This window comes from Zalophus californianus, chromosome 6 (genome assembly GCF_009762305.2).
Source record: "Zalophus californianus isolate mZalCal1 chromosome 6, mZalCal1.pri.v2, whole genome shotgun sequence".
NCBI classification, from domain to species: Eukaryota; Metazoa; Chordata; class Mammalia; order Carnivora; family Otariidae; genus Zalophus; species Zalophus californianus.
In genome coordinates, this window is record NC_045600.1 from 75,483,332 (window position 1) to 75,505,917 (window position 22,586).

The following is a 22,586-nucleotide window of genomic DNA, read 5'->3' on the forward strand; positions in this document are numbered from 1 at the left end:
TGCCAAAACCACATGGGCTAGGGGCTGGGGCTGGATGGACAGACACCTCCCCCTACCCAAACTCCTCCTGTGTGTGGTTAGAAAACTTTTTTGTTTTTTGGTTTGTTTGTTTTTTTCCTGAATAAAAAAGATTCTACTAAAAAAAAAATTGTATTGTCTTAGGAAGGCTTATGTATTGTTAAGGGAAGAAAAGACTACTTGCCTGCTGGCTAGATCAACCTCAGAGATCTCTGGGATTATGAATTCCATATCAGACTATGCTAGCTAGCATCCCAGGCACAACTTTGTCCTGTCTTCCTCCTTCCCCTCGCAACAGTGTGACTCAAAGGAAAGTTGCACTTCAAGGTTGACGTCTTTACATGTACCTGGCCCTCTAATGTTGAATGACGAAAAAATGTTATCCTTAGCAGTTTCCTATACTTCAAAAATATTTTTAAATCATCCCCAAATCATGCTTTGAAATGAAACTGGACCATTTCCTTACACCACACACAAAAATAGACTCCAAATGGTTGAAAGACCTAAACGTGAGACAGGAGTCCATCCAAATCCTAAAGGAGAACACAGGTAGCAACCTTTTCGACCTTAGCCGCAGCAACTTCTTCCTAGAAACATCGCCAAAGGCACGGGAAGCCAGGGCAAAAATGAACTATTGGGATTTCATCAAGATAAAAAGCTTCTGCACAGCAAAAGAAACAGTCCACAAAACCAAAAGACAACTGACAGAATGGGAGAAAATATTTGCAAATGACATATCAGATAAAGGGCTGGTATCCAAAATCTATAAAGAACTTATCAAACTCAACACCCAAAGAACAAATAATCCAATCAAGAAATGGGCAGAAGACATGAACAGACATTTCTCCAAAGAAGACATCCAAATGGCCAACAGGCACATGAAAAAGTGCTCAATATCGCTTGGCATCAGGGAAATCCAAATCAAAACCTCAATGAGATACCACCTCACACCCGTCAGAATGGCTAAAATTAACAAGTCAGGGAACGACAGATGTTGGCGGGGATGTGGAGAAAGGGGAACCCTCCTACACTGTTGGTGGGAATGCAAGCTGGTGCAACCCCTCTGGAAAACAGTATGGAGGTTCCTCAAACAGTTGAAATTAGAGCTACCGTTCGATCCAGCAATTGCACTACTGGGTATTTACCACAAAGATACAAATGTAGGGACCCGAAGGGGTACGTGTACCCCAATGTTTATAGCAGCAATGTCCACCATAGCCAAACTGTGGAAAGAGCCAAGATGCCCATCGACAGATGAATGGATAAAGAAGAGGTGGTATATATACACAATGGAATATTATGCAGCCATCAAAAGGAATGAGATCTTGCCATTTGCAACGACGTGGATGGAACTGGAGGGTGTTATGCTGAGTGAAATAAGTCAATCAGAGAAAGACATGTATCACATGACCTCACTGATATGAGGAATTCTTAATCTCAGGAAACAAACTGAGTGTTACTGGAGTGGTCGGGGGTGGGAGGGATGGGGTGGCTGGGTGATAGATATTGGGGAGGGTATGTGCTACGGTGAGCGCTGTGAATTGTGCAAGACTGTTGAATCACAGATCTGTACTTCTGAAACAAATAACGCAACATATTTTAAGAAAAAAGAAAAGAAGATAATAGAAGAGGAAGAAAAGGGGAGTATGTCAGAGGGGGAGACGAACCATGAGAGATGATGGACTCTGAAAAACAAACTGAGGGTTCTAGAGGGGAGGGGGGTAGGGGGATGGGTTAGCCTGGTGATGGGTATTGAGGAGGGCACGTTCTGCATGGAGCACTGGGTGTTATGAACAAATAATGAATCATGGAACACTGCACCAAAAACTAATGATGTAATATATGGTGATTAACATAACAATAAAAAATTAAAAAAAAAAAAAATCATGCTTTGAAAACTTAAGATATTTGGACTGGACTAAATAGAAGAGAAACATCCCTTTCATCTTGGATGGATTTTCTCCTTACTTATTAGATACTTGGGTTGACAAAAAGAGGAGTAAGGGAGGGGAACCAATGTAATATATGGAAGGAGACTTGGACTGAGGGTCCTAGTTCTGTCACCTGTGTTCAATGTAACCATGTGGAAGTCACTGCACCTACCTGAGACTTAGGTCTCTCATATTTAAATTAAGGGGAAAGGGCAGAGAATTGAACTAGATAAGCATTGACAGTCTCTTCCAGGTTTAACATTCTGTATTGTACATAAATATATTTAAGGTATCTGATGAAATAGAAAACAAACACCAACAACCAAAAAACGGGGGGGGGGGATTTTTTTTTTTAAGCCTTTGAAAAGGGGACAATTACCTGTTAAGAACTACTACTGTGTGCCAGCCCTGGGAATTTAGCAAAGAAAGAAGCAGATATGTCCCTGCCCTCATCCACTCTAATGGCAGAGAGGAGGACAAAGAGTAAAAATATAAACATGATTCCTTTCATGCCATAATTAATGACTAAACTGATTGTATGAGTTATGAATACTTTGACTAGAGCTACCTAAGCTAATCTGGGCATTAGAAAAGGTTTCCCTAGGAAACTCATTTAAGCTGAGACCTGACTCAGAGATTTTCAGAACATGAAGCATTTTTTTAAATAAGAAAAGTGGGGAAAAGAGGAGAGAGAGAAATTATAATGGAAAGAACCCGAGGGAAGCTGAAAAAGAGAAAAAATAAAAATTATATAAGGGTGGCCAAGATTTTCATAATATCTACTTTGGTGTTAGAAATCCTAAAATTTAGGGCACCTCGGTGGCTCAGTCGTTAAGCATCTGCCTTCAGCTCAGGTCTTGATCCCAGGGTCCTGGGATCGAGCCCCACATCGGGCTCCCTGCTCAGCGGGAAGCCCACTTCTCCCTCTCCCACTCCCCCTGCTTGTGTTCCCTCTCTTGCTGTGTCTCTCTCTGTCAAATAAATAAATAAAATCTTAAAAAAAAAGAAATCCTAAAATTTAGCCAAATTTCAAAATTATCCTGGACAATGATTACTACATAGGCTTCTATTCTAGTAGGTAAGGTTGCTAATACAGTTCTGGATATAAATAATAATATTTTGTATGGAGACTACATTATGTATGTCATCAACCTAGGTTTTTATTTACTTGGTCGTGAGGTACACAGACAACAAATACCTTTCTGTGTCTGAGATGAGCTAAGACCCTGGCTCTCAGGAAAGGGACAAGGAGCAGCACATCTGCTTGGAATGATAGAGACTGGATTGAGACTCCCTTGCAATCACAAACAGTTCGTTCAACCTTATATATACTCATAGAAAATAAACTATCTAGGAGAGAAAACCCCCAGACCCTCTATGTGACAACAGTAAGCTTAACAGCTAGTTTACCCCCTTCCAGCCTGTGGCTAGAGCTGTCTCTCCTTCTTTCCTGGTTTGAGGGTCCCAAGGGACTGTGGGTCTCCATGGTACATCAAGCCTCCCCTTTGTTTCAAGATGTCTTCAAAAAGAACAAGTATCTTGATTAGGAACTTGAGACTTACACAAAACTATGCCTTTCAGAGCTTCCATTGTACTCTACATTTACCTATAAACAAACCAACAACTAGAAATAAGTATCAAACCAGAGGAAAGTTAGGAGGTTTTAGAGTCTATAGCTAGTTGAATACTTGTGTCAATGGAAGTAATTTCAGTTTGTGGCAAAATAGCATATGGTTGGTGTGATTTTCCTAGCCTTGAGTAGGTAACAGAAGAATTCAGATGTTTAGTATGTGATCTTTCAGGAGATTCTCTTGTGAGTAAAGATAAAGACAAGTGTAAAGATGGTCTCTATCTTGCTCATTGCATGGTAAATCCACAGACAGAAATATGGCTGTTTATGTGATAAAGAAAAATCATAAATATGTTGTTTATGTGATAAAGAAAAATCATTCAGTAATACCAATGAAGCCATAATTTGACTGCAGAGTTGATGGACAGATCCACCATCTAAGTACTAAATTGGGACAGTTAGTAAGACAGTAAGAAAATTGAATTGATTTCTTGAACTATCTGGAATAGGAACTGAGCCTGAAAAAATAACAAACTAAGCCTAGGAAACCAAATGAATAAATGAGTGAGCTGTTTCCTCCTATTGCCACGGATCACCCATGCCTTCTTATTTCTCTCCTAAAAGAGGCTCTCAGCTGCTCATTAGAGCCTGTTAGAGAGAGGCAGTGTAGCACAGTGGTTTACAACATAGACTCTAGAGTGAGCCTACCTGGGCTGGAACCCTGACTCCATCACTAGTTGCATAACCTTAAACAAGTTACTTAGGCTCTCAATGCCTCAATTTCCTTCTCTCCAAACTGAGGGTTACAGAAGGGTGGAGGGATGGGATAACCAGGTGATGGCATTAAGGAGGGCACATGTTGTGATGAGCACTGGGTGTTATATGCAACTGATGAATCATTGAACACTCCATCAAAAACTAATGATGTACTATATGTTGGTTAATTGAACATAATAATATAAATAAATAAATAAATAAAATAATGTAAATAAATAAGTAAGAGAAGATACTAGTGTCTACCTAAGAAGACTGTTACGAGTCTTAAGTGAGGTTAATATTGGTAAAGATCTTTGAAAAGTACACAGCAAATGTACTGAGTTCTATAACGTATTCATTGAATAGTTAAAGGGCCATAACAAATCCAAAAATACTATATTTCTTTGACTTTATTAAGTAGCTTTTTTGTTTGTCTCTATCATTTCAATTAGTTTGTCATCATAATAATCACATCAACACTATTATTGCTAATATTATTATACCACTATGATCTTGGCCAAGCTAATTGCCTCATAATCATTTGCTCTCATCTATTCTGTGAGAAGTAAATATCAGTACATGGAGATACTATAGGATCTCAAGGCTAATTTCTGACTTTTCCCAAGAATCTGTCATAATAGATAAAGGAATTCAAAGAAACAAAATGAAATAATTAAAAGTAATGATATAGTTTTGTTTATTAGTAATGTACACAGGCCTTATTATGTCAATTATATTTCAATTTTTTTAAAGATTTTATTTATTTATTTGAGAGAGAGAGAATTGAGAGATAGAGAGCACGAGAGGGAAGAGGGTCAGAAGGAGAAGCAGACTCGAGCCCGATGTGGGACTCGATCCCAGGACTCCAGGACCATGACCTGAGCCGAAGGCAGTCGCTTAACCAACTGAGCCACCCAGGTGCCCTATATGTCAATTTTTAAAAAAAAATCTATACAGGCAAAAGAAAACTGACCTTCAAATGGCCACCTAGAAAATTTTATACTTATTCCAATGATGCTAGCCTTGTTCAGAAAATATGGGGCACTCACAGACCTATAAAACATTAGAGATAAAAAGTAAATATGGTTATTTTAGAGACAAATATCCAAATATCTGTAGTGAGTATGACTCTAGGGATACAAGAAATAATGTGTTGCTTTATTCTCTTTTAATCACCTTAAATCTGACTCTGAGCCCCATTCTACCAGGCTGCAAGAGATAAGCACTTCCATCCATTATTTGGGTTCCCAATTCCAAGTTGCGCCAAGATCCTGGGATCTTTTGGCACCGAAGCATTAAAGAGTTGCTTAGTCATCTATCCAGACTGCCAAGAAGTCCATTGTCCCAGTGGATTATGATTCCTTCCTGTCCAGCATCCCACCTCTCCTGTGCATACTCAGAGGACTGAAGGTTTAGGCTGGGGATCCTGTGCCAGGGGCCCAGGGTTCTAACAAGCACAAGTTCCAGTGACTTTTATCTCCTTCCCAGTCTCTAGTATCTTTTATTTCTCTCTGTTTGTCTATTCTGTTCTTTTTCTACCCATCCAGGACATAAATTATATTCAGTGGAGATAATACTCTTTCCCCAAGATCAAAATTTGTATTTCTATCCTATAAAAAAATAACTGAAGCAAGGAATTTCTCAAGGGCCTGGCTACACACTTGGATTGGAGGAGCAGAAATAAGCATATGGCAAAATACAAATTAATACTTCCAAAAATTATCCTTCTACACATCAAAAAACTCAATTCAATGGCTTTTCATATTTGAAAGACTTGGCTCTGAACAACTTCTATTTCAAAAAATAAAATCTACTAACAATGAATTCCTTCAACATGTTTTACAAACATTCCTTCAACATGTTTTACAAACATTCAAAACATTCAAACTGCCAACTCCAAGATAAGAACCAACAGGATTCACTCTTAAATAGCCGAACTTAGATGCTTTGCCAGGTGAATCTGGGACTGATTATTTTTGTCCCCCCTCCCAAAATTCATATATTGAAACCCTAATCCCAATGCGATGCTATTTGGAGGTGGGGTCTTTGGGAAGTGGTTAGGTCATGAGGGTAGAGCCCTTATGAATAGTATTAGTTTCCTTAAAAGAAAAAGCCAAAGAGTACTCTCATTCTGTCCACCATACAGTGAGCCCTCAGCAGTCTGCAACCCAGGAGAGGGTCCTCACCAGAATTTAACCATGCTAACACCCTGATCTTGGACTTTCAGCCTCCAGAACTGTGGGAAATAAAGTTCTGTCATCTAAAAGAGTACCACCCAGTCCGTGGTACTCTGTTACAGAAGCTTAAACAAAGATGGTGTGATTTCTAATGGGACATTGTAAAATTGGCTAGCTCCTTAATAGAACTGCTGTGGATGGAGGTTGATTTTGATAGAGTGTGTCTGCCACCTACTGTAATTTTTGTGAATGACCAACCAACAAAGTGCTTTGTTGGTATTAAGGGTATTAAGGAGGGCACATGTTGTGATGAGCACTGGGTGTTATACGCCACTAATGAATCGTTGAACACTCCATCAAAAACTAATGGACATTCCCCACCCCCACGGTGTTGGGTGAGTGTAGGTCCATCCACAGGGAAGGAAATGTCAGGAGGGGAGAAAGAATGACCCTCCCACCTCCCACCCTACCACACTCCCTGCTTTAAAAAGGCCAGGAAATTATGAATGGTTGAGAATGAATAGGTTACATAAACAGTAATAACAGCAAGGACAAAGAACTGAGTAAAATTAATTTTTTAAATTTTTCACCAAGTCCAACAAGCAATGGATAATAGAATGTTAAAGCTCTTGGTTATGAGAATTAAATTAGCTAACACATAAAAAGCACTTACCACCTGCCTGTTTCCACCCCTGCTCCCCTTGTGGACTAAATTTTTTAAAGAGTAGAACAATGTCTCAACTCTGCTTAAAACCCTCCATTGGCTTCTGATTCTGCTCAGAGTAAAACTTAAGACTATAAAATGACCTATAAGGCCCTGTGTGATCTGGCCTCTTGGGATCTTCCCCACCACATTTCCTGCTAATCCTCCCATCACCGCACTCTGTGTGTGCCCATCTTCCCACATGCAGGCAGCCTCCCTCCTCAGAGCCTTTTGCATTTGCCCATCCCTCCATTTGGAATGCTCTTCTTTTTTTTTTTTTCTTTTTTTAATTTAAATTCAATTAGCCAACATATAGTACATCATTAGTTTCAGATGTAGTGTTCAATAATTTATCAGTTGTATATAACACCCAGTGTTCATTATATCACATGCCCTCCTTAAAGACCATCACCCATTTACCCCATCCCTCCACCCCCCTCCCCCTCCAGCAACCCTCAGTTTGTTTCCTAGAGTTAAGAGTTTTTCATGTTTTGTCTCCCTCTCTGATTTCTTCCCATTCAGTTTTTCCCTCCCTTTCCCTATGATCCTCTGCGCTGTTTCTTAGACTCCATGTATGAGTGAATCCATATGATAATTGTCTTTCTCCAATTGACTTATTTCACTCAGCATAATACCTTCCAGTTCCATCAATGTCGATGTAAATGGTAGGTATTCATCTTTTCTGATAGCTGAGTAATATTCCATTTTATATATCACATCTTCTTTATCCATTCATCTGTTGATGGACATCTCAACTCCTTCCACAGTTTGGCTATTGTGGACATTGCTGCTATGAACATTGGGGTGCAAGTGCCCCTTTGGATCACTACATTTTTTTCTTTGGGGTAAATATCTAGTAATGCAATTGCCGGGTCACAGGGTAGCTCCATTTTTAAGTTCTTTTTTTTAAGATTTTATTTATTTATTTGACAGAGAGAGACAGCACAAGCAGGAAGAGTGGCAGGCAGGGAAAGAGGAAGAAGCTGTTTCTCCCTCTCCCTGCTGAGCAAGGAGCCCAACGTGGGTCTCGATCCCAGGACTCTGGGATCATGACCTGAGCCGAAGGTAGACACTTAACCGACTGAGCCACCCAGGCACCCCGATTTTTAACTTCTTGAGGAAGCTCCATACTGTTTTCCAGAGTGGCTGTATCAGCTTGCCTTCCCATCAACAGTGTAGGAGGATTCCCCTTTCTCTGCATCCTCGCCAACATTTGTTGTTTCTTGTCTTGTTAATTTTAAGGAATGCTCTTCTTCCAGATAGCTTCATCGTTAACTCCTTCTCTCCTCAGATGTCACCATCTCAGTGGGTCTTGCCTGATTACAACCCCAATCGCCACCACCCCAACCTGTTCCTGGGGCACTCTATGCCCCATCCTTACTTGTTTTCTCTTTAGCACTTAACACCATCTAACAACAGATATATATTTTGTATGTTTTTTTGTCTGTGTCTCCTGTCAAGTGTTTTCTCTCTCTCTCTCTCTCTCTATCTCTGTCTCTCCTCCAGGAGAACAAAGATTAGTCCATTTCATTCATGACTGTATCTCCAGAATCTACAACACATAGCAGAGTACATAGTAGATGCTCAATAAAAGTTTGTGGACTGATTGACATAATAAATGAACATCTTGCCTGGTTGACTATTAAGTATGGTGTACAGACTATCTGTTCTTAAGTTACCTGTTTTAATTATGGAGAAAATACAGATTCTGAGGCCCACCCCACATCTAAACTAAAATCTCCCAGGTTGAGCCAAGAAAATTTTCATCTACCTATAAGCACACAAAAATTTGATAATTACTGATCCAGCCCAGCCAGTCATTTTAGAGGAAGGGTACAATGGTCAAGGCTACAGAGCTAGTTTGCAAAAGCAAGGACTACAACTCCATTCCATATTCTTTCCATTGCAAATTGTTTTCATTTGTACCATCTACAATGGAGATAAGTTCTCATGAAGAACTTGGAAAATGCCACTAGTCTTTGGGGTTCCTACAGGGAGGCCATGCAACACTAATTAAAATACTCATTTCTGACAAACAGTTGCAAAATGAAAAAAAAAATAACCAAAAAATATGTAGTTCTAAAGATTATATACAAATTTCAAGAAAATGTAAGTTTTAATAATGTAATTTTATTTTATTCTTTTGACCCAAAATTTCCACTACTACATTTCCCTGCTGTATTAAAGAACAATAATTCATTCCAGTGATTTTTACCAAGTGCCACTAGGTGCTCGGTTCTAGAGCAGCAATAACAAAAGAGACAAAGTCCCTACCCTCATGAAGCAGACGCCAGGGAAACAGGGAAATGGTAAACAAAAAGGTAAGTATGTACTTCTAAAGAGTAATGACTGCTGTGAAGGAAAAATAAAACAAGTTACTGAGATGGAAGGCAACAGGAGTGGGACAGAAATGAAGGAGTGGTGCTATTTTATACCTGGGGTTCAGGAAGGCCTCTCTGAGGAGATGGCATTTAAATAGAGACCTCATGGGGGAAGGAAGGAAGCCAAAGTAAAGTCAAGTGCCCTGAGTCAGAAGCAAGCTTGCTGTGGGCCTTAGGTCATGAGGTGTAGCAGCAAACTGAGACAAAGATTCATATTCAGGTGACTTACTAAGAAAATGCTCCCGAAGTGTTGATGAGGATGTGGAGAAAAGGGAACCCTTGTGCACTGTTGGTGGGAATGTAAATCGGTGCAACCATTATGGAAAACAGTGTGGAAGTTCCTGAGAGATTAAAAATAAAATTATCATGGGGCACCTGAGTGGTGCTGTTGGTTGAGCATCCAGTTTTTGGTTTTGGCTCAGGTCCTGATCTCAGGGTTGTGGAATCGAGCCCCACGTCAGGCTCCATGCTCAGAGCAGAGTCAAGACTCTTTCCCTCTCCCTCTGCCCCTCCCCAACCTGCTCTCATGTGCTCTCTCTCCCTCTCTCTCTCAAATAAATAAATAAATCTTTTTTGAAAATAGAATTATCATATGGTCCAGGTCGAAAATGGCGGCGGTGGCGGCGGCGTCTGTGTCCCGGCTCTCTGGGCTGCTAGGTCGGTCCGGGGCACAGCTGGGGCGGTCCATGTCGAGTGGCGCCCACTACGAGGAGGGCTCAGCTCGCATGTGGAAGGCTCTCACCTACTTCGTAGCGCTCCCTGGCGTGGGTGTGAGCATGCTGAATGTCTTCCTGAAGTCGCGTCACGGAGAGCAGGAGAGACCCGAGTTCGTCGCCTACCCCCATCTCCGCATCAGGTCCAAGCCCTTTCCTGGGGAGATGGTAATCATAATCTATTCCATAACTCTCACGTGAATCCACTTCCAACCGGCTATGAAGATGAATAAAGAGAACCTGGACCACCACCCAGTGGGGACCACAGCACTGCTTTGGACCATGACTCTGCCCACGGACCAGAAGTCTATGGGACCTTAAGCTCACCTTCCTTACTTGTATCAAATGATGACCAGTATACTGATCTTCCATCCCTTTGCTTATGGCAGGAGATGGCTTAAATAAATAACTTAGATTGGTCCAAAAAAATAGAATTATCATATGATCCAGCAATTCCACTTCTAGGTATTTATCTGAAGGAAAAGAAATCACTATCTCAAAAAGATATCCACACCTTATGTTCACTGAAGCATTATTTACAATATCCAAAACATGGAAACAACCTGTGTCCACTGATGGATGAATGGATAAAGGAAATGTGACATGGGCGCCTGGGTGGCTCAGATGGTTAGGCGTCTGCCTTCAGCTCAGGTCATGATCCCAGGGTCCTGGGATCGAGTCCCGCATCGGGCTCCCTGCTCCTTGGGAGCCTGCTTCTCCCTCTGCCTCTCTCTCTCTCTCTCTCTCTCTCTCTCTGTCTCTCATGAATAAATAAATAAAATCTTTAAAAAAAAAAAAAAGAAGAAAAGGAAATGTGACATATATGGATACATACACACATACACAAAATGGAATATTATTTAGCTATTTTAAAAAAGGAAATCTTGCCACTTGTGACAACGTGGATGGACCCCAAGGGCATTATGCTAAGTGAAATAAGTCAGAAAGAGAAAAACAAATACTGTATGATCTTATTTATATGAGGAATCTAAAAAAAATTAGGATACATTGATACAGAGAACATATTATTGGTTGTTAGAGGCAAGGGAGGATGGGAAAATGGGTGAGGGTGGTCAAAAGGTACAAACTTCTAGTTATAAGCTAAATATATCCTGGGGATGTAATGTACAGCATGGTGCCTATAGTTTACTCTACCTCAGCATATATTTGAATGTTGCTGAAAAAGTAGATCTTAAAAGTAGACTTAAGGGGTGTCTGGGTGGCTCAGTCGATTAAGCATCCAACTCTTGACCTCAGCACAGGTCTTCATCTCAGGGTCACGAGTTCAAGTCTCAGGTTGGGCTCCATGCTGGGTGTGGAGGCTACTTATAAATAAATAAATAGACAAATAAATAAATACGTAAATGTAGACTTTAAAATATAGTTTACTATACAATATTGTATATTCAAATCTTCCTAACAGAGCAAATCTTAAAAGAGATCTTAAAAAAAAAAGTAGATGGGGGCACCTGGGTGGCTCAGGTTAGCCACAGACTAATTAATCCACAGACTTGATTTCTGTGGTTAATCCACAGACTTGGTTTCTGCTCAGGTCATGATCTCAGGGTTGTAGGATCAGGCCCTGCCTGGTGCTCTGCGCTCAGCATGGAGTCTGCTTAAGATTGATTCTCTCTCCTCTGCCCCTTCCCCTGCTCACGCTCTCTCTGTTTCTCTCTAATTTAAAAAAAAAATATTAGATCTGGGGGCTCCAGGGTGGCTCAGTCAGTTGAGCATCCCACTCTTGGTTTCAGCTAGGGTCATGATCTCAGGGTCGTGAGATTGAGCCCTGCACTGGGAATCTGCTTAAGGATTCTTTCCCTCTACCCTCCCCTCCATTGGCACACATGCTTGCTCTCTCTTTAATAAATCTTAAAAAAAAAAAAAGTAGATCTCATCACAAGAAAAAAAACTTGTAACTGTGCATTGATGAATGTCAATTAAGTTTATCATGGTGATATTTTCACAATATATACAAATGTCAAATCATTATGTTGTGCTCCTGAAACTAATATGTTATATGTCACTTATACCTCAATTGTTTAAAAATACAATTAAAAATAACTATGTTGTACATGTAAAACTAATCCAATGTTATACATCAATTTCTCAATTAAAAGTTAAAATTTCAGAAAAATGACTCACTGGAGCAGTATTTCCTGAGTTCATGCAAAAAAAAGAAAGAAATTGCTGTCAAGAGAAACTAGTAAGGGAGTTGGAGAAGCTGGCCCGGGAAGGGAGAAAGCCAAGAATGGGCGCAATCGCATGCAAAGGCCAGCCGGATCCTGGAGGGGACTTCTGGAATGTAGATAATTGCTCAGAGTTTAGAGTTTATCCCAAGTGGAGTCAAAGGAGTTAAGCTCTCATGCTTCTGCAGTGACTAAGGACTGGGAGTGTTGGCGAGGAGGAATGTAAACTCCCGGTCACTTCCTTTGGCCCTTGCCTAAGCAAAGCAGCTCTAATACTGATTTCATTTCCTTTGGCTGTATACCCAGAAATTACACTAAGTGAAATAAGCCAGATACAGAAAGGCAAATGCTGTATAATCTCACTTATATGTGGAATCTAAAGAAGTTGAATTCATAGAACCAGAGAATAGAACGATGGTTGCTAGGGTTTGGGGGCTGGGAGAGATGGAGGAGGTTGGTCAAATGGTACAAACTTTCATTTATAAGATGAATAAGTTCTGGGGATAAAATGTACAGCATGGTGACTACAGTTAGTAGACTACTAACTATGTTGTATGCTTGAAGTTTGCTTAGAAAGTAGATCTTAAGTGTTCTTACCACAAAAAAAAAAAAAAAAAGCTAGGGGCACCTGGCTGGCTCAGTTGGTAGAGCATGTGACTCTTGATCTTGGGATTGTGAGTTGAAGCCCCATGTTGGGGTAGAGATTACTCAAAAATGAAATCTTTTTTTTTTTTGAGCTAACTTTGTGAGATAATGGATGCATTAATTAATTTGATTATGGTAATCAGGTAGTCATTTCACAATGTATACATATATCAAATCATTTCTTTATACACCCTAAATATAGAGGGTTTTTATTTGTCAGTTATACCTCAAGAAGACTGGAGGAAGGGGGGAGACATTGTAATAGCCCAAGGACAGTCCTCCTAAGAGAGTTGCAGGTGCTGGCTATTAAAAAGCATTAAGAAATGTTTTACTAAGGGGTCCAAGAGGATCTAGGTGGAGCACAGACAGGGCCCACTACAGTGTGTTCAGGAACTAAATGGCTAGGAAGGGCAGAGAGAATGGTTAGAAATAGCATTGTGATAGGTCTCCCATATTCTAGAACACTGTTCTATTTTTTTTTAATCAAATAAAAATGTATTGAGTACCTAAAATGTGCCAAATGCCATGCCAGCCCTGAGGATACAGTGATGGACAATGAAGACACAGTTATATTGTCCTCTTGGCACTTACAGGCTGACCATGAATAGAAACATTAAGTTAGTTTTGAGCACTACAGGACACAAAAAAAGGAGAACATAAGCCAGTTTGGGAGTCAGAGAAGGCCCCTCTGAGGAAGTAAGATGTGAGCTGAAGCTGAAGGGTGAACAAGATATAGTCAGGCATAGGCTGGGCTGAGGGGGAGGTGAGGAAGGGAGTTTCAGGAGATGGAACCAGATGTTCAAAACCAGGAGGCATGAAGAGCGTAGTGAGTTCAAGGAATTGAAAGAAATCTGGTATAACTGAGGTGGAAAGACTGAGTGGCTAGAGGTGAACTTGGGGATTATAGGAGTGAGCAGACTGAGGAGTAGTTAGGAGCCAAGTTCAGGATGATATACTGTAATCCAAGGACAGTGACAGGATTTAAATGGGGCTAATTGGATGTGGAAGTGGTAATTGGTCATGTTGGATTTACAAGATATATGTCTAAGGAAAACTAAGATTCTAAGAGGAAGACCAAGTTTTGGGAAAGTGTTTTGCCACTTCATTCTGTTTTTATTTTTTTTTAAGATTTTATTTATTTTTTGACAGAGAGAGACAGCGAGAGAGGGAACACAAGCAGGGGGAGTGGGAGAGGGAGAAGCAGGCTTCCCGCAGAGCAGGGAGCCCGATGCAGGGCTCGATCCCAGGACCCTGGGACCATGACCTGAGCCGAAGGCAGACGCTTAATGACTGAGCCACCCAGGCACCCCTCATTCTGTTTTTAAATATTAGTATTTTTAATAGTGTGAGATGTTTATTATGATATTTCAAAGACATCTGAAATCTGAGTGTTATGTGAAGTAAGATCTCATTTTTGTTTCATATATGTATTATATGTATGTTTATATATGAGACAATATGTACAAAATTGTAATAATGGGTCCCTCTAGAAAGCAGGACTACAGATTTTTTTATTCCTATTTTGCATGATTCTATATTGTTTGAATTTTTGTGAGCATATATTTTTACATAATTTTATATGTAATATAAATATATTATATATATTATATAATATATATTTATATTTTACATAATTATTAAAATGTTGCCTATAATAATAAAAAATTAAATAATAAAATAATAAAAAAGAAGAATAAAGGAAGATTGTGTGTGTTGTAGTTACTCTTTTTTTAATCTTTTTATTTGAATATAGTTGACACAATGTTACATTAATTTCAGGTGTACAACATAGTGATTTGGCAAGTTTATACATTATGCTACGGTCACCACAAGTGTAGCTAACACCTGTCACTGCACAACTACTACATCATTGACTACAGTCCTTATGCTGTGCTTTTTATTCCCATGACTATTCACTCCATAACTGGACACCTGTATCTCCCAATCTCCTTTACCTATTTTACCCTCCACACCCCTCCCTTATAGCATCCATGAATGTGTTCCTTGTATTTAAGAGTGTAGGGTTTTTTTGTTCATTTTTTTGTTTCTTTATTCATTTCTTTTGTTTTATTTTTAGATTCCACATATAAGTGAAATCATATGGTATTTGTCTTTCTCAGTCTGATTTATTTTACTTAGGATCATGCTCTTTAGGTCTATCCATGTTGTCACAAATGGCATGATCTCATCCCTTTTTATAGCTGCATAATATTCCAGTGTGGGGTGGGTGTGTGTGTGTGTGTGTGTGTGTGTGTGTGTGTGTGTGTACACATGTATATATACAAAATCTTCTTTATTCATTCATCTATCAGTGGACACTTAGGTTGTTTCCATATCTTGGCTACTGTAAATAATGCTGCAATAAACACTTAGGGGCACATAGAAGTTTTCCAATTAGTGTTTTCTGTGGGTAAATACCCAATAGTGGAATTACTGGATTGTATGGTATTCCTATTTTTAGTTTTTTGAGGAAACTCCATAATGTCTTCCACAGTGGCTGCACCAATATACATTCCCACCAACAGTACACAAGTGTTCCTTTTTCTCCACATCCTCGCCAACGCTTGTTATTTCTTGCCTTTTTTTTTACTATTTATTTTTTTATTATGTTATGTTAATCACCATACACTACCTCATTAGTTTTTGATGTAGTGTTCATGATTCATTGTTTGCATATAACACCCAGTGCTCCATGCAGTACGTGCCCTCTTTAATACCCATCACCAGGCTAACCCATTCCCCCATGCCCCTCCCCTCTAGAAACCTCAGTTTGTTTCTCAGAGTCCATAGTCTCTCATGGTTCATCTCCCCCTCCGATTTCCCACCCTTCATTTTGATACTAGGCATTCTGACAAGTATAAGGTGATATATCTCACTGTGGTCGTAATTTGCATTTCCCTGATGTTAGTGATGTCGAACACCCCTTCATGTGTCTTTTTGGAAATATATCTATTCAGGCCCTCTACCCATTGTTTGGGTTTGGGATTTTTTTTATGTTCAGGAAGGCTCTTTTTACAGATGAATGCTATCTAGAAAATATAGGAGAATGGTTGAATTAAGAAATCACCCTTTTTACAGTATTGTGTCTCAAATACATTTCAATAAAAAGAGAGAAGAAAAAGAAATTACCCTTATGTCACCACAATATGATAATTGACTCAGGTGAGAATCATCAATGGATGCCAAAATCATCAGGAGAGATTGATAGGCAACATGATGCCTGTTGTAGACTAATTGTGAAGAATGGTCTCACTTCTTCTCCCCTCTCTAGCAATGTCTTTTGCAATGTGACTTTGTAGCTCCCCTATCAAGAGATGGAGCCTATTTCTCTCTACCCCATGAATCCCAACTGGCCTTGTGATTTGTTTTGACCTATGGAATATGGAAGAAATGACAGTGTCAGTTCCTAACCTAGACCTCATGCACTTCCCCTTGCTCCCTTGGAATCTTACCATTGTCATGAAAATAAGCCCAGGTTAGCCTGCTGAGGAGATTTGAGGTGCCACAGGCAAAAGTGAGTCAACATCCAGCAGCAAAGCCACCTAGCCCATCCACTGCTGACCGTAGATGCATGAGGAAGTCCAGCTGAAACCAGAACTGCCCTCCAAACTCAACTTAAGGGGAGCCTGGTCGGCTGAGTTGGTTAAGCGTCTGTCAGGTCATGATCCCAGGGTCCTGGGTCAGGCTCCCTGCTCCCCCTGGGGAGTCTGCTTCTCCCTCTCCCTCTGCCCCTCCCCCTGCATGTGTGCTCTCTCTCTCTCTCTCTCTCATGAATAAATAAAATCTTAAAAAAATTAAATAAAGTAAATAAATAAACAAAGTCAACTTAAATGGCCAACCCTCAGAATCCTGAACTAAATAAATCATTATTTTAAGCCACTCAGTTTTGGGATGGTTTGTTATGCAGCAATAGCTAAATAATCTAAAACCATACAGATTAGTTACTAATCACTAAAGTTGAAAATATGTGCCATTCAGTGGAGAGATCTGGTATTCACCACCTTAGCCCTCACTAGTGGTGGAACAACCTGGCATTGTTGTTTCCTTAGGAAATGCAATAGCAAATACACAGCACTAAGTATGATACATTCTCACCAAAGTTGTTTAAGCTGAATCTAATCAAGTCTCTAAACCTCCAATCCTGTATAGAGGAAATACAGGGGAGAGAAAAAACAAGTGATATGGTAGCATGAAGAAATAAACAAATTAAGCATCTGGGAATTTTATAAGATGGTTGGCCTGGACTTTTTAGGAAGGAAACGTGTGTCATTAAGAAGAAAAGCTAAAGAGATATAACAGTTCTGGAGGCGGGGAAGTCCAAGATCAAGTCACTGGCAGATTCAGCGTCTGATAAGAAAGAACCTGCTCCCTGGATCATAGACAGCCACCTTCTTACTGTGTCCTCAGATGCTGGAAGCAGCAAGAGAGCTCCCCAGGATCTCTTTTATAAGGGCACTGATCCCATTCATGAGGGTTCCATCCTCCTGACACAATCACTTCTCAAAGGCCCCACTCCTAACACCATCACATATGCTTCAACATATGAATTTTCAGAGGGACACAAACATTCAGTCTATAGAACCAGTCAACCCACAGAATCATGAGAAATATTAAATAATTCTCATTTGAAGCCACCAAGCTTTGGGATGACATGTAACACAATAGATAACTGAAACACACAGATAGTCTTCATAAAAACCCTATAAGGTAATTGCCATTATTATTCTCATCTTATATAAGAGAAAACTAATGCTTAGTTTAAATAACTCGTCCAAGATTACAAAGTTCAGAAATGGCAAAACCAGGAATTAAAATCTATATTGATTTGAAAATAAAGCCTAGGGGCGCCTGGGTGGCTCAATCGTTAAGCGTCTGCCTTCAGTTCAGGTCATGATCCCAGGGTCCTGAGATGGAGTCCCGCATCGGGCTCCCTGCTCCACGGGAAGCCTGCTTCTCCCTCTCCCACTCCCCCTGCTTGTGTTCCCTCTCTTGCTGTGTCTCTCGCTGTCAAATAAATAAAAAAAAATAAAATCTTAAAAAAAAAAAAAGAAAGAAAATAAGCCTAACTCCTGAGTATTACATTACAAAGCTTCTGAGCAAGGCCAATTTGTTCCCCAAGATATAAAATAAACTCAAAAATCCCATGATAGGGGTGCCTGGCTGGCTCAGTTAGTAAATAAATAAATAAATAAATAAACTCTTGGTCTTGGGGTTGTGAGTTCAAACCCCACATTGGGTGTGGAGATTACTTAAAAATAAAATCTTAAGGGGTGCCTGGGTGGCTCAGTCTGTTAAGCGTCTGGCTCAGATAATGATTCCAGGGTCTTGGGATCAAGCCCCACGTCGGGCTCCCTGCTCAGCAGGGCTTCTCCCTCTCCCTCTGCCGCTCCCCCTGCTTGTGCTCTCTCCCTCTTTCTCAAGTAAATAAATAAAATCTTTAAAAAAAATAATAAAATCTTAAAAATAAATACATAGATTAAATAAATAAATAAAATCCAACTGTAGGGTAAAAACGTTCTAGAGATAATGTATTCAGAATGCAAATAAATGACTTTAATGCAGCATTTTTGTCACCTGTGGGCAATGTCTCCAAACACAGGGCTTCTATTCAAAAAATACTTTGTCATAAACAGCCTTATTAGTGTTCACCCCAGGCAATACTAGAGCACAGGGGAACATGGAGATTTTTACAAAAAGTAAGCACCCTCCCACAGAGAGTAAAGGGAGGGAAGGATATTAATTAGGATCAAGCATGAACACTAATATGTAGTCTCAGTTGGTATCATGGTTAAGAGGAAGAAGTCTTTGAAGAAAGATTAAAAACCATTGACAAAAAAGATGTTCAACATCACTAGCCATTATAGGACTGCAAATTAAGACCAAAATGAGATATAACCACACGGCTATTAAAACAGCTAAAATTTTAAAAGTAGTAACTACATCAAATGCTGTTGAGAATGTGGGGTATCTGGACCTCTCACACCTTGCTGGTACAACTGTACAATGGGCGGCCATAGTTTGATAGTTTCTTATAAAACTAAATATGCAGTTACTATACAACCCAGCAGTCACACTCCAAAGTATTTATCCCAGAGAAACCTGTGCATAAATGCTCATCACAGCTTTCTTTGTAATAGCCAAAGGCTGAAAACAACCAAAATGTCCCTCAATAAGTGAATGGCTCGATAGACTGCTACACCCACTGCATGGAATACTAATCAGGGATAAATAGGAATAAATCATGAGACATATAACTTGGATGGATCACAGGAGCATTACATTAGGTGAAAGATGCCAATCTGAAAAGGTTTTATTTTTTTTTTAAGATTTTATTTATTTATTTGACAGAGAGAGAGAGCACAAGCAAGGGGAATGGCAGAGGGAGAAGCCCAATGTGGGGCTCGATCCCAGGACCCTGAGATCATGACCTGAGCCGAAGGCAATCAGTCAACCGACTGAGCCACCCAGGCGACCCTCTGAAAAGTTCTTTTTTTTTAAAAGTCACATGCTGTATGATCACACTTATATAACATTCTCCATGTGACAAAATTGCAGTGATGGAAAACTGTTAGCGGTTGCCAGGAATGAGGAATGGTGAGGAGGAGAGGGGCAGGTGTAACTCAAAAGAGGTAACACAAGGAGACCTTTGTGATGATGGACTAGTTCTGCCTCTTGATCGTTGTGGTGGCTACCTGAATCTACACATGAGATATAACGGCATGGAACTATATACACACATTCTATCAATGCCAATTTCCTAGTTTGGGTATTGTACTAGTCATATACACTGCAACCATTGGGGGAAGCTGGGAGAAGGGTATATGGACCTCTCTGTACTATTTTTGAAACTTCCTGTGAACTGATAATTGTTTCAAAATAAAAAGGTAAGAAAAAAATTACAGTGTAAAATAGACCTCAATAAAGTCCATTTTGAAACTAACCAGAGGAAATGAATATAGTGTCTTGTTTATTCTCACTGATCTTTTCCCTAGTTCTAATTCTTTGATTTTGTTTATACCCTATTTTGTGTGTTCTGATTGTGGGCGAAAAGAGAATTTATGAAATATGGCAAGAAAAAGCAATATGTTACTTTGCATTTAGCCAACAATGATGAAGGCACTTACTTCCCACCAGGAACTGTGCTAGACCCCAAGCACATGACTAATACCTGAACACATGCTCTGCTTTGCCTCTTTGTACATCCCACCACCACCACCTCCACTCCTCCCCACCTCCACACACAGTCCCTGATCTAGTTCTCTCCCACACTTCATGGCTTGTTCTTGGATTGTTCATCAAAACTTAAATGGTATTTCTGAGGAAAGAAAAAGGCAGGAAACAGAACTCTTTAGTTGCCTCCAGAAAAGGGGAGAGCTCAGGATAAAGAGGGAAGAGGGAATGGCTGTAGAATAGCTAACATTAGACAGGGGACCTGGGGAGGGTGGGTGGGTATGTGCCCCAAGCAAAGGAGTTACTGAACAATAGTCCCATGAACTATACGTTGTGGTGCCAAATTCAAGGCTGTTTACTTTATTCTGTACTGACCTCACTCTGACAACTCAAACTCATACCATTATTCCCAGGAAGGATTAGTGCAAATCTAATACCAAAGCTGGAAGAAATAACTCAGACAGTAGTGGTGTCTTCATAAATACCAAAGACATTCTTTTATTTAGTAGCCTAGTATTCTATAAAGAACACTGAGAATGCAGATCTCAGAGCAGTGACTCGGGTACTGTGATTAATAGCCATTATTCCATGCCCCTGGACTTGAGGAACTCACAAAGGAACAGGGGACCTCTGAGATCTACAACAGCTATTGTTTTTTTGTTTGTTTGTGTTGGGGGTGTTGTTTTTATCTTTTGTTTTGTAAATGAGACTCTCAAACACCAGAAAACATTTATTAAACATAGCTACATTCAGCATTATGGTACACTGAGGGCCACAGAGAAGGAATTGCCCCCTCCTTCCTTGCTCACATATGTCCTTAAGCAGTAAACTCCCCTTTTAAAACTTTTTTCCTCGGGGCACATGGGTGGCTCAGTAGTTAAGTGTCTGCCTTCAGCTAGGGTCATGGTCCCAGGGCCCCGAGATCAAGCCTCAGCAGGAAGCCTGCTTCTCCCTCTCCCACTCCCCCTGCTTGTGTTCCTGCTCTCGATCTCTCTCTCTCTCTCTGTCAAATAAATAAATAAAAATCTTTAATAAAAAAAACTTTTTTTCTCATCTCAAACCTACCTTGTGTATTTTTGAATATGTTTAACTGTGATTTTTTTTCCCCCTAATCTCTAATTCCCCCAAGGACATCCTTGGTAAACCTAGAGTGAAGGCATAAAATCTATGCTAACCCTACCAAGAAGTCCAGCCTCTTAGCTCCCCCAAAAAGAATCTGGCTTAGTATTAAATTAACTTCTTGCTTATTGAGATTTCATAAAAATGGTCCAATATCAATCCTGGCTCAAGAATAAGATGGAATGAAGAAGCTGGAATTCAAGTTCCACAACCATAACAGAGACTATGTCCAACTCACCTTGTATGTGTGGGTGGGTATATATATATACATATATATTCTCAGCACTTACTATGGTGTCTGGTACATAGGGATTGCTCAATAAACTTTTTTTTTCATTAAGTTGAAAACAGACAGGATGGTTTGTCAGAATTCCCTCCTGCCTTAAGGCACCTCTGAAACAAATAGAAATACATTTGATCCCAAAAGCATGTGGGAAACACACTCCTGATTTTTTATTTTACTACCACATGCACAGACTTCTCCAGAATCTTTATCTCCATCCCCAAGCTCCAGATCCACATTTTTAAAGGCCTACTAGACAATCTCACTCGGATCTGGCTGGTGCCTCCCAATTAATATGTGTAAATCATGTCAACCCCAAATCTTCCTAGTCTCCCAAGGTAGACCAATGGTTTCCAACCTATGAAGCAAGCACCTAAGAGATCATGGAGTCAGCAGGGTACCAAGGACAGGTTGATGAAGGGGTCAGCCCCAGGTACAGGGCAATAAAAGTGTGTGTTGTCCATAGAGAATATAAAAACAGTAACTAAATGGGCTAGAAATCAGTCAGCATTTTATTATCACTATGCATCAGCAATTCTGAACAATGCCAGTGATCAAATACTCCTCCAAACAAAATATCCTATGAGTCCAAGTTTTAAACAATTGCTGTGGTTACTTTTGAGTTTTAATAATATTTATTTAAGCTTCGAGTTGGACATTTTTATTACTGGCCCTTTAATAAACATTGTAATCTGCATGGAATTTAACTCAAAGGACTCTCAGTTGTACAACTGCCCCCAGACACAAGCAGATTCAGTAGCTATTCCCATTCATTTAGAAAGTCTGCAAAGGTTCAGAATCATTCCAGACTACTTCAAGCCTCCTTCGTGTCTCCAGCCTCTGTGGTACTCCATATCCCTACATTTAAACAGATTTGACATAAACAATGATAGCATAGTGATAGTGTCTCAGTCAGCTGACAAAATACCATGGG

At 40.0% G+C, this 22,586-nt stretch overlaps 1 pseudogene; it reads left to right on the forward strand.

The window, feature by feature from the left end:
- The first annotated feature begins 10,144 nt into the window (after positions 1 to 10,144).
- On the forward strand, positions 10,145 to 10,678 carry LOC113910166 (annotated as a pseudogene).
- Positions 10,679 to 22,586: the final 11,908 nt, after the last annotated feature.